The following is an 11,961-nucleotide window of genomic DNA, read 5'->3' as shown; positions in this document are numbered from 1 at the left end:
CTGAGCCCAACATGGGGCATGGGGCTGGAACCCACTAACTGAGATCATGACCTGAGCCAAAGTTGTTTGTTTTACCAATTGAGCCATCCAGGCACCCCCAAATTATCTTAAAATTAGGTATGTTGAGAGACATGGATATTGATGGAAAAAAATGAATAAAATAAAAATCATACCTTTCTATGAATCTAGCAAAAAAGTGCTGGATGCAAAGCAGCTTTATTGAACTTAATTCCAGAGAGTTGAGAGCCTGGACTTTTCCATGCCTGGGCACAAGTGGCTTATCCATTCGCAGGTGTATGGCTCAGGCTGGTCTGCAGTGTCAAAGTGAAGCACACAGTCTTTGATGGTACTGCGATCAGTGGGATAGATTGGTGTCTGGAAGAGCCTTGCAGATAAAAATGGATCATTCAGCTGAATTCTCACCACACCCTCCTGAAACTTCCCCAAGAAAGTAGCAATGGTGGAGGGGCTAGGAAGCAAAGACAATTCACCCTCTCACACAGCTCACAGTGCTTAGGTTCTGGAAACCTGCTGAAATTGAAATAAGAAGGGAACCAAAGCTATCTGAAATAGTGGGCCAATGTTCTGCCATCACAAATATGACAAGAACAAGGGGCTTAGTTTCTTGGAAGCCCCAGATTGTGGCATTTATAGCTGGGCTAAGTAGAAATGAATTCAATCTACTTAAAGTTGTGACCTGGACCCAGCTCAACTAGATTCCCAGAATAAGTTGATTGGTAAACTCAACCAACTACAAAGCAGAGGGAAGAACCTGTTAGCTCAGAAAACAACAAAACAAAACAACAAAACTTATACCTCACTCTACAATGTCTTTTATATGCAATGTGCATAGTTCAGTTAAACCATGATGAAATATGGGAACAAAGAGGAAAGCATGATCTATTATCAAGAGAAAAGAGTCATTAGTAGCTGAAGAGTGGTTGTTTTAAAGCCTTTGTCTATTAAATCAAGTATGTAGGAGAGTTTGCAAGGATAAGGAGAAGATAGATGAGCTTTTGATGATCATGGGAACCAGTGATATGAGATGGAGTCTAGAAAAGCCCCAAACAAAAAACATTAATATTATGATTAGCGGAAGAGTACTTGAAGGTAACTGTCATATACAGAAAAGACTGTAGGAAAATATTAGATATAATCAGTGATACAAAGTGGGAATTTCAAGATAGAAATGGAAACTATCTAAATGAAACCAATAGGAAATTCTAGGATTAAAAAATCGGCTCTCAAATTGAAATATAATCACTGGATGAAATTAACAGCAGAAAAAAGTTTGAGGAACTTGAAAACAAAAAATAAAAACTTTAAGAATCAAAGCTCACAGAGAAAAAGAAGAGTGAAGGACACGAACTCAGTGGCCTTTAGAACAATATCAAATGCTTTGACATAGCAGATGAGTATCAGAGAGTAGAGAGAGGAAGAGAAGAAAATATAATTGAAGAAATAGTGTCTGATTTTCACCCCGAATTGATAAAAAGTATCAGCCTATAGATCCATGAATTTCAGTGAAACCTAAAAGATGAATGAAAAAACAAAAACCAAAAAAATACCAAACCCTAGACATACAATAATTAACATGTCAGAAAAGGGTGATAAAAATTCTTAAAGCCAGAAACAAAATCACAAGGGGGAGTAAAGTTAAGGAAAAACAACTTCCTTTTCATCAGAAAAAATGCAGGAAAAGCAAATCAAAGGATAAACACTAAATGAAACACGCCAACAACGAATAACAAAAAGTCAGACTCAAACCCAATCACATCAGTAATTACATTATGTATGGCCCAAACATGCCAGTTAAAAAGCAGACACTGTCAAATTGTTTCTTTTAATTTTTTAATGTTTATTTATTAATTGAGAAAAAGAGAGAAAGGTGGGGGATGTGCAGAGAGAGAGAGATGGAGAAGGAGAATCTTGAGCAAGCTCCACGCTGTCAGAGCAGAGCCCTACAGGGGGCTTGAACTCAGGAACTGTGAGATAATGACCTGAACCCAAACCAAGAGTCCAGTGTTTAACTGACTGAGCCACGCAAGCACCCCTAAAATCGTTTCTTTTTAAAAAGCAAGACCCAAGGTGCCTGACTTGAGCTCAGGTCATGATCTCACAGTTCATGAGTTGGAGACCTGCATCAGGCTCTGTGCTGACAGCTCAGAGCCTACTTCAGATAATTTGTCTCCCGCTCTCTGTGCCCCTCCCCCTCTCAGCTCCCGCGCTCGCTCTCTCTCTCTCTCTCTCTCTCAAAAATGAATAAACATGAAAAAAAAAAGCAAGACCCAATGATTTGCTGCATAAGAAACATATTTTCAATACCAGTGGGCAAGTAAACAATCAAAAAAGAGACCATGTGAAGAACATTAAACATGAGAAAGAGAGCATGTGTCTATATTAATATTAGACAGAATTGATTTCAAGGGTAGGCATCTTAACAAGTAAATAGGGATTTTGTAAAAATTTCTCAAATAAATTCATTAAGAAGACACAACAATCCTAAATGTGTATCCACCTAATGGTGGCAATTCAAAATAGATGAAGAAAAACTAGAGAAGAGAAAGGATTAATAGCAATACATAAAAGATGAGAATAACACTGTTGACAACCTTGAGATAAAATGTGTAGAAAATAAATAAAATAAAAAGATAAAACAAATGGAAGATATGTAGAAAAATTTCAAATATTTGAAAATGAAAAAAAATACTTCTATATAATTTATATGTCCAAAAGAAATACAAAGGAAATTGGAAAAAATATTTTAACTAAATTATACTGGATACAAGCACATCAAACTTTCTTTCATGAAAGCTAAAACATGGAATTCATGGAAATGTATGCCTATTGTGTTGGTTTTATTTCAGAAAAATTTCAAAAGGGATCGAAATCAATGATCAAACCTATAACTTTAAGCTAGAAAAAAAGGACAAAATAAGTCTAACATAAGTAGAAGAAAAGGAAAGATAAGTGGAAATCAATGAAATAGAAAACAGAAAAGCAAAGGAAATTAATAAAGACAAAATAGTCTGCTTTGAAAAGTTTCTTAAATTGATTATTCTTGGGAAGTCTGATTAAGATATATCTCCAATTAATAATATTAGGAATTAGGGGAGCCTGGGTGGCTCAGTCAGTTGAGTGTCTGACTCTTAATTTCAGCTCAGGTCATGATCCCAGGGTTGTGGGATTGGGTCCTGCATCTAGCTCCACATGGAGCCTGCTTAAGATCCTCTCTATCTATCTTTCTTTCTCCCTCCCTCTGCTCCTCTCTCCCATTCTCTCTCTCTCTCACATAAAAACAATAATAATAATACCAGGAATGAACGAGAAGAAATATTCACAGATTCTATGGATACTAAAAGTATAATGATAAAACATATATAAATTTATGTCAACCTTTTTGAAAATTTAGATAAAATAAACAAAGACACAAATTACTGAAATTGGCACAAGAAGAAACAGAAAATATATATTGCTCTATATTGTAAAGAAGTTTAAATCATAATTTAAATAAATTCAGTGTTCCCAGTAAGTTCTATCAGTGATGAATTCTGTCAAACATTGAATAGATAAATAATAGTAAAAATACACAAACTCTTTCAGAAAATAAAGAAATACTTTCCAACCCATTGTATGAGCCCAGCATCACCATAATCCCCAAACCCAACAATTTGACATTACACACAGAAAAAATCCCTTATAACTATATGCAAAAAAATCTTAATAAAACATTAGAAAATCATATCTAGCAATATATAAAAAGAATAATGCATCATGATCAAGTGGAGTTTAATAGCTGGCATGCACTCTTGTATAATAATAACATATCAATCAATGCAATTTACTACATTAGAAACATAAAAGTGGCAATGTATATAATTATCTTAAAAGTGCACAAAAACCACTTGAAAAAATTCAGCATTTCAGAAAACGTAGATTAGATGGAAATTCCTGCTGCCTGATCCTGGGAATATTAAAAACTAACCTCGTTAACACTTACTGGTAAAATATTTTAAGATTCCTCAATGAACACAAGGCATCTGGGTGGCTCAGTTGGTTGAGCATCTGACTTCAGCTCAGGTCATGATGTCATAGTTTGTGGGTTCAAGCCCCACATTGGGCTCTGTGCTTCCCAATTAGATATATATAGTCAATGATTCCAATTAAACTGGGGGCATGACTTTTTGGTAAAAACTAAGTATTATCTTAAATTGGCATGGAAATTGAAAAATTTCCTAGAAAAGTCAAAACAGTTTTAAAAACAGAAAATGGTTGGGATATTTACACTTTTGATTTCAGGATTTATTTTAAAGCAGCGGTAGTTAAGACAGTGCAGTGCTGGTGTGTAGCTGAGCAAATAGGTCAATGGAATAGAACAGAAAGTCATGAAGTAAATAAACATGGATTAAGTTAACTAATTTCTGAAGAAATCATTAACATAGTTTAATGGGGAAAGGTACATCTTCTCAAAATACAGCGCCAGAACAACTCTACCCACGACACTAAATGATTAATTCAAGATGGACCATTTTCCTAAGTTTAAAGCTAAAATTACAGAGCTCCTGGAAAGAAACAATGGAATATACCAGCAAATGTGGCACAGGCAAAGATCTCTGAGACAAAACACAGCAAGCACTCATCATAAATGTGGGGGGAGAAAAGAGAAGTTGGGTTTCATCAGAATTAAAACACTGCTTTAAGAAAAAAGGCAGATTTGGAGAAAATGCTTACCATACACAGATGACAAAGAATCTGGGTCCAGAATATATAAAGCATTCCTTCATATCAAAAATAAAAATACAAATAATCCAATAAAAAATGGACAAAATAGTTGAACGGACACCTCACAAAAAAAGAGACATACAGGTAGCCAAGAGGCATAAGAAAATCAGCTCAACATCATTGGTCTTTAGGGAAATGAAAATTAAATTAAAACTACACTGAGATACTACTCCAGACCCATTAAAATAACTACAATGAAAAATGTTGGTAAGTTTGTAGAGCAAATGAGACTCTCACATTGCTGATGGAAATGTGAAGCCATAAAACCACTCCAGAAATTTGTAGCTCCTTATAAAACTAAATACTCCTATAACATAACTGACCAATTCCACTCCTATATATACTTCTAAAAGAAATGAAAGTGTATATCAAAAGAAAACTTTTACAAGAATGTTCCCAGCAGCTTTATATTTAATAGCCAGACATTTCTATCAGCAGGAGAATGCATAAACAAATTGGGTCTATTCGTATAATAGAATAGTAATCAACAATAAAAAAGACCAGAGCCACTGATACCCATGACATGAGTCTCTTAGACTTTCTGTTGAACACATTTATCTTTAGTTATCACACTTAAAACTGTACATATTGTCTGATTCCATTTGTATGAAATTCTAGAACACGCAAGAATCTGTTGGAATATATCACGTCACTTGTGTCCTGAGGCTGAGATATGGGTTGGGCTGCACATGGGCAGGATGGAATGTTTTTTGATAATAAAGTGTTCTATGTCTTCACTGGCACGGTGGTTTTCATGGACGTATATATTTATCAAAATTTTATGTAACTATAACCTCAGGTTCTGTTCATTTTCTTTGTGTAAATGATCATACACACACACACACACACACACACACACACACACACATGCATGCACCAAACCCTTAAACTGACAGATGTCTGGATTGAAATCCTGATTCTGACATCCAATAGCTAACTATTGTGTCCTTTGTGTGTGTGTGTGCCTTTGGCAGATAATTTAACTTCTCATAGTAGCAAACTTAAAGGTTCATTTGACAACTGAACCCAATAATTTGTCACCTAGTATTATCCTGGGTACCTACTTAGTCTCTCAATAAGTATTAACTATCATAGCTAAGTATTATTATTAAAGATTGATCATTAATGTTTTTTCCCAATTACCTTTTTTAAAAAAATTTTTTTTAAATGCTTTTTATTTATTTTTGAGAGACAGAGAGAGACAGTGCGAGCAGGGGAGGGTCAGAGAGAGAGAGAGAGAGATAGAATCTGAAACAGGCTCCAGGCTCTGAGCTAGCTGTCAGCACAGAGCCCAACACGGGGCTCGATCCCACGAACCGTGAGATCTGACCTGAGCCGAAGCCAGAGGCTTAACTGACAGAGCCACTCAGGCGCCCCTCCCAATTACCTTTAAACTTTGGAGAAATTTACTCTAAGTTTAGGAAAGGAGAGTCAAAAGGAAGAGCAGGATGATTTTTAGAAAAGTACTTGTCCTGGAATCTTAAAGTTCTAGTTGTAGCCTATTTGCATGAAACTCAGACTACGGTGTAGCAGGAAGCAGCCTGACCCAGGAGGAAAAACAGATACTTTGGAGTCACTGAGGTTGGATTTAAATCTTGCTTCCATAGCTTATTGGTGGTACACAGCAGTTGATCAGCCATACTACATGACCTTAAGTAAGTAATTTAACACCTCTGAGCCTTAAGTTTTATTTCCAAAGTGCAAATAAATAGAACTATCCTACATAGTTGTCTGATTAAAAATGTCACATAGCACTTACAAAGGCCTGGCCCTTTGCAAGCCATCAATAAATACTTCCCTTTCCATCTCTTTCCCTTGGTGTGCTCATTTTAGTATTATGGGCTACAGTTACCTTAGTAAATTAAGGGAATTGATTTCTGAGGCAACTTTAAACTGTTAATTCGTCTGATTTGAAATACGTTTAAACTTGTAGTAACAATCTGTAGGTCTACATATTTATACCTTTACCTAAGATGAAACCCAAAAGTTCCTGCAGAAATTAAACCCAACCAAAAGAACAAAAGTACAGATTCATTCAGATGAAAAAGATTGCATGGCCCAAACTCATCCCTGCCTGGGTTGCTGTGTTTTCTGTTACTAAGGCTACAAGAGTTTGTTTACACAAAAAGCACATCTTTAATCATTTAAAAAAAATAAGACATGGGGACAAATTGTACTCCACTAACGGTGGGGGGGGGGACAATAAACCCACAAATCCATCTGGGGAGGTTGGATATGATAGACCCTTTAATTTCAAGAGTAACATGGTCAAAGAGTTCAGTGAAGAGATGACTTAATTTCATATTTGGTTTGAAGATGAAAATCTCCACTTTCCTTCATCAGCTAAGGGGCACAATGCAGCAATGTGGGTTTATAAGAGATGTTGGCAAAATATAACCAGTCTTTTTCCACTGTGGACTCCTTTGCAGATTTGAAAGGTTTTAGAAATGTAGAACAAAAGAGCACTTAGTAGTTTTGTATTAGAAGCCCCCCCCCCTCCAGATTTGTACAGAGAAATCGGCAGCCCAGGGAAGGAGTGATGTTGCTCATGTCATTTAGTGCTTGGTTGCGATCCGAGGTCCAAGCTTCCTTTGATTGTATTTCTCTTTTATATATTCATACTGAGAGTGACCTCACTTAGAAATTATAAACCACACACACTGGAAATCACATTCCTTACCCTACATGTATACATCCCATTTACCCAGTGGATTAGTGATAGACTGTTGAGCTAGGTCACTGTGGAAGCCAACTTAATATTTGTCCCCCAGTAACTTATGTTTGCTTTTAGTTTATGATTTCAATCAGTTTCTTAGACTTTCCACTTGCTCATTATGGGCTAGTCACACTGAGGCGTATCAGCACCACATATCAAAGCTAAAATGTTGGAAATCACACAGAAAGAGAAAACCTTAAAAACAACTGGAGAAAAATGGAACATTACATATTGGCAAACTGTGACTTGAATAAACAAAGAGTACTTATCAGAAACCATGGATACCAGAAGACAGTGAAACACAATTTCAGAAAAAGGAAAACGGATGAAATTTGTCCCAGTAAATGGGTGCTTTCAAAACTACTATAGGAAGTTCTTCAGGGGTAAGAAATAATACCAAATGGAAATTTGGATCTTCTAAAGGGAATTAACATAAACATTTGGGTAAAAATAGAAGACTATTTCCCTTTTATGTTATTTAATTTACTTATGACCGTGTAAAGCAAATGTATAACATCATCTGGTAATTATATGTGTATGTAATATATGCAGTATATATATGTATATATATATATGCACATGTAATAATAATGGCAATTATAGTATAGAACAGGAGTGGTGAACAGACTGTATAATTGCAAGGCTTCTACATGTTACGTCAGGTGGTACCATATTAACACTAGGTCCAATTTGAAATGTTAAGAATATATTTGCCAATTCCTAGAACAATCACTAAAAAAAAACAAAGAGGTAAAAATCCAATGGACATGTTAAGTTAAATTCTATTTTTTTGGTTTTTTAAATTTAAAAAATTTTTGAGACAGAGACAGCACGAGTGGGGGGAGGGGCAGAGGGAGAGGGAGACACAGAATCTGAAACAGGCTCCAGGCTCTGAGCTATCAGCCCAGAACTCGATGCAGGGCTCGAACCCACAAACTGTGAGATCATGGCCTGAGCTGAAGTCCTACGCTTAACTGACTGTGTCACCTAGGTGCCCCTAAGTTAAATTCTAAGGAAAAATTCAAATAATTCAAAAGGGAGCAGGAAAGAGGAACAACAACAGCAACAACAAAACCGATGGCCAAACAGAAAATGGTAAGTGGTAGATTTCATTTAACAACACTACCTTAAATGTACATAATACTACATTAAATCCAAAGAAAATATGAGATTTTCAAATGGATAAAAGAGCAAGACTCCACTATATATTTTCTACAAGAGAATCTCTTTAAATAAAAAGACACAGGTTGCAAGCAAGCAGACTTAAAAAAAGATTTACCATAAAAATAATGTGGTCGGGAGTCGTTAGGATGGTTACCATGCCCTTTGTAATCTCCCCTTGAGCGTGGGCTACAACTTCTGACTTCTCCTGATAGGAGAATATGGCAGACATGAAAGGATGATACTTCCCAGATTATTAAAAATCTGTGGGCTTTTTCCTCAAGCTTTCAATTCTATCTACCCATCATCTATGTATGTCATCAACTGCTCTTGGGGAAGAAAGCCAGCTACCTGCTCGATCCTGGGGACACTTTGACAAACCCGTAGAAAGCCCATGTGGTGAGAGACAGACTGAGTTCAAGAGGCCATGCAGTGCTGAGATCTACCAACAGTCACTTGTGTGAGTTTAGAAGTAGAATTTCAGCCCGGGTGGAGCCTTGAGTTGGCTACAACCCTGGCCAGCAACTTTGCTGCAGCTTTGTGACGTCCCTGAAGCAGAGTCACTCAGCTAAGCTGCTTGGTGAATTCTGACCCACAGAACTGTGAGATGGTAAATGTTGGTTGTTTTAAGCTAATAGATTTTGGAGTAATTGTTTCACGACAATTTATAATTATTGCAAAATAAACTTGAGAAGGCTATAAAACCAAGATAAAATTATAACAGGTATAAAGAGAATCATTTAATAATGATAAGAGTCAATCCCGTAGAAGGGCATAACAATCACAAACATGTATGCCCCAAATAAGAGAACCTCAAAATACCTTAACAAATATTTATGAAATTATAGGAGAAAATAAACAATTCTACAATCAAAGAAGATTTTAATACCCCACTCGCAGTACCTTATAGAACAGCTAGGAAAAATAAGTAAATAAGTAGATAATCTGAACCATACTATCAACCACCATGACCTAATTAAACCTAAATAACATGATGTAGCACATGGGTGCACAGAGTGCATTCACCAAGAGTAAACATATGCATGGCCATAAAACAAGTCCCAGTAAACATAAAAGAAATGTAGGTATGTGCTTTGAGTACAGTGTAATATAATTTGAAATCAACAAAAATGAGATATCTGGGAAACCACAAGTATTTGGAAGTTAAACAAAATAATTCAAAATACTCCATCAAAGGAGAAAGCACAGGGGAAATTAGAAAATATTTTAATGTAATCATAAAGCAAATATAATACACTAAAGTATGTAGGATGAAAATAAAGCAATGAATGGTGAGAAATTTACAGATTTAAATGCTTATTTTGAAAAGTAAACAGTCTAAAGCAATAAGCTAAGATTTCACCCTAAGAAATTAGGAGGAAAAAGAGCATAATAAAGTCAATAGGGAAAAGAAAATAAATAATAAAGAAATAAGCAGAAATCAATGAAATAGAAAACAACCAAATAATAGGGAAAAGCTTAAATTAGATGCTTTGAAAGTATCGCCAAAATTGATAAAAGTTTAGCTAAACTGAGAAAGAGAAAAAAATTATGGGCGAGAAAGAAGGTATGTCACTAAATATTTTATACATATTAAAGATAAGAGATTATTATTAATTTTATGACAATAAATTTGACAACTAAGATAAATGATGAATATGCTAGAAAATTCGATTTATGAAAACTGATAAAAAATGAGATAAAAAATCTGAGTAACTTTGTATCTGTTAAGAAAACACACACACACACACACACACACACACACACACACACAACTCTGGGCCCAGATGACTTAAACGCTTTAGAAAGAAACAGTAGGAATCTTACACAAACCCTTTCAGAAAATAGAAGAGGAGGAAACATCTCCTAAGTTGTGTTGTGAAACCTACAAAACTGTAATACTAAAATCTGACAAAAACATTATTTGAAACAAAATTATTGACTACTATCCCTCATGATCATGAATGTAAAAATACATAACAAAGAGTAGCAAGTTGATTTAAGAAATCTAAAAAAGGAGAATACATCATGATCAGTAACGTTTCTCTTGAGAACGCAAACTGGATGGAACACTTTGAAATCCATCAGTATGTACTAATTCACCATCGTAACAGAATAAAGGAGGAAAATAGGATTGTTTCAACAGATGTCTAAATAACATTTGACAAGATCCAAAAACCCGTGTGATTTAAGCTCTCAGCAATCTAAGCCTAGATGGAAATTTCCTCTATCTAGAAAGGGCCACTTTGAAAAACATGCATTTACCATCCTACCTAAGAGTGAAATATTAAATATTTTCCTCCTAAGATTGGGAGCCAGCCAGGATAGCTCCTCTGATTGCTAGAATTCAACATTACTGCAAGTTCTAGCTGTTCCAAAAAGGCAAGAAAAAGAAAATGTATAAAGGTGAAAAAGGAAAAAGTTAGACTGTTTCTATTTGCAAATAAGATAAAGTTTTCGTCGAAAGCTCCCTAGCTCCCAAAACAGCTATGAGAAACAGTGACGTTAGCAAGTTCACGCAATAGAAGGTTTCTTTTTTTAAATGTTTTTATTTATTTTTGAGAGAGAGAGAGAGTGTGACAACGTGAGGAGGGGAGGGTAAGAGAGAGAAATCAACACAGAATCTGAAAACAGGCTCCAGGCTCTGAGCTAGCTGTCAGCACAGAGCCCGATGCGGGGCTTGAACCCACGAACTGTGAGATCATGACCTGAGCTGAAGCTGGACGCTTAACTGACTGAGCCACACAGGCGCCCCTAGAAGGTTTCTATAAAACGAAACCTCAGTTGCATTTTTACATATTAGCAGCAATAACTGGAAAACAGATCAAAGCTTTAACCCTGCATACAATAGTAAACTTGTCTGATTCCATTGTTCTTAAAATTGCTATCTCCCCAAATATCTTAAATCGCTGAGGTAGTACCCCTGAAAACCTGTGTATTTCTTGCCTCCAGTACTCCATCTCAGTTTTACCCCAGCAAGAGGTGTTAATGATAGCACTTCCACACCATGCCAGGGGCTTTCTGGACTCGTTTTATCAATGATGGAGTGAGTACTTCTGGTCAGCTGGCCAATGGGTAAAAAACAGCTCGAGTATCCTACATTAGCATCTGCATTCTCAGACCCTTTCCTGCAACACAGTTAAGTCAACGTTCCATGGGGGAAAATACTAAGGTATTTGCTGGCTAGTGGTGTCCCCGGAAGTGTGCTCAGGAATAGCATCTGTGAGAGAGTAAGGACAGCATGATTAGGCAGTGAAAGGTGTTGAAGTGTGATGCAGTTATAGACGAGGCCTCAGTTGACC

The 11,961-nt window shown here is 36.1% G+C and overlaps 1 long non-coding RNA gene across 1 annotated transcript in view; it reads right to left on the bottom strand.

Annotated features, from left to right (window-relative positions):
* Positions 1–311: 311 nt before the first annotated feature.
* Positions 312–11,961, bottom strand: part of LOC115278662 — a 58,746-nt gene continuing 47,096 nt past the window's right edge. Inside the window, exon 4 of the long non-coding RNA XR_003903017.1 lies at positions 312–385. This is a non-coding gene — a long non-coding RNA (uncharacterized LOC115278662). The remainder of the gene's footprint in view (positions 386–11,961) is intronic.

The sequence above is a fragment of the Suricata suricatta genome, chromosome 15, assembly GCF_006229205.1.
Source record: "Suricata suricatta isolate VVHF042 chromosome 15, meerkat_22Aug2017_6uvM2_HiC, whole genome shotgun sequence".
NCBI classification, from domain to species: Eukaryota; Metazoa; Chordata; class Mammalia; order Carnivora; family Herpestidae; genus Suricata; species Suricata suricatta.
This window is presented reverse-complemented; position numbering and strand designations above follow the sequence as displayed.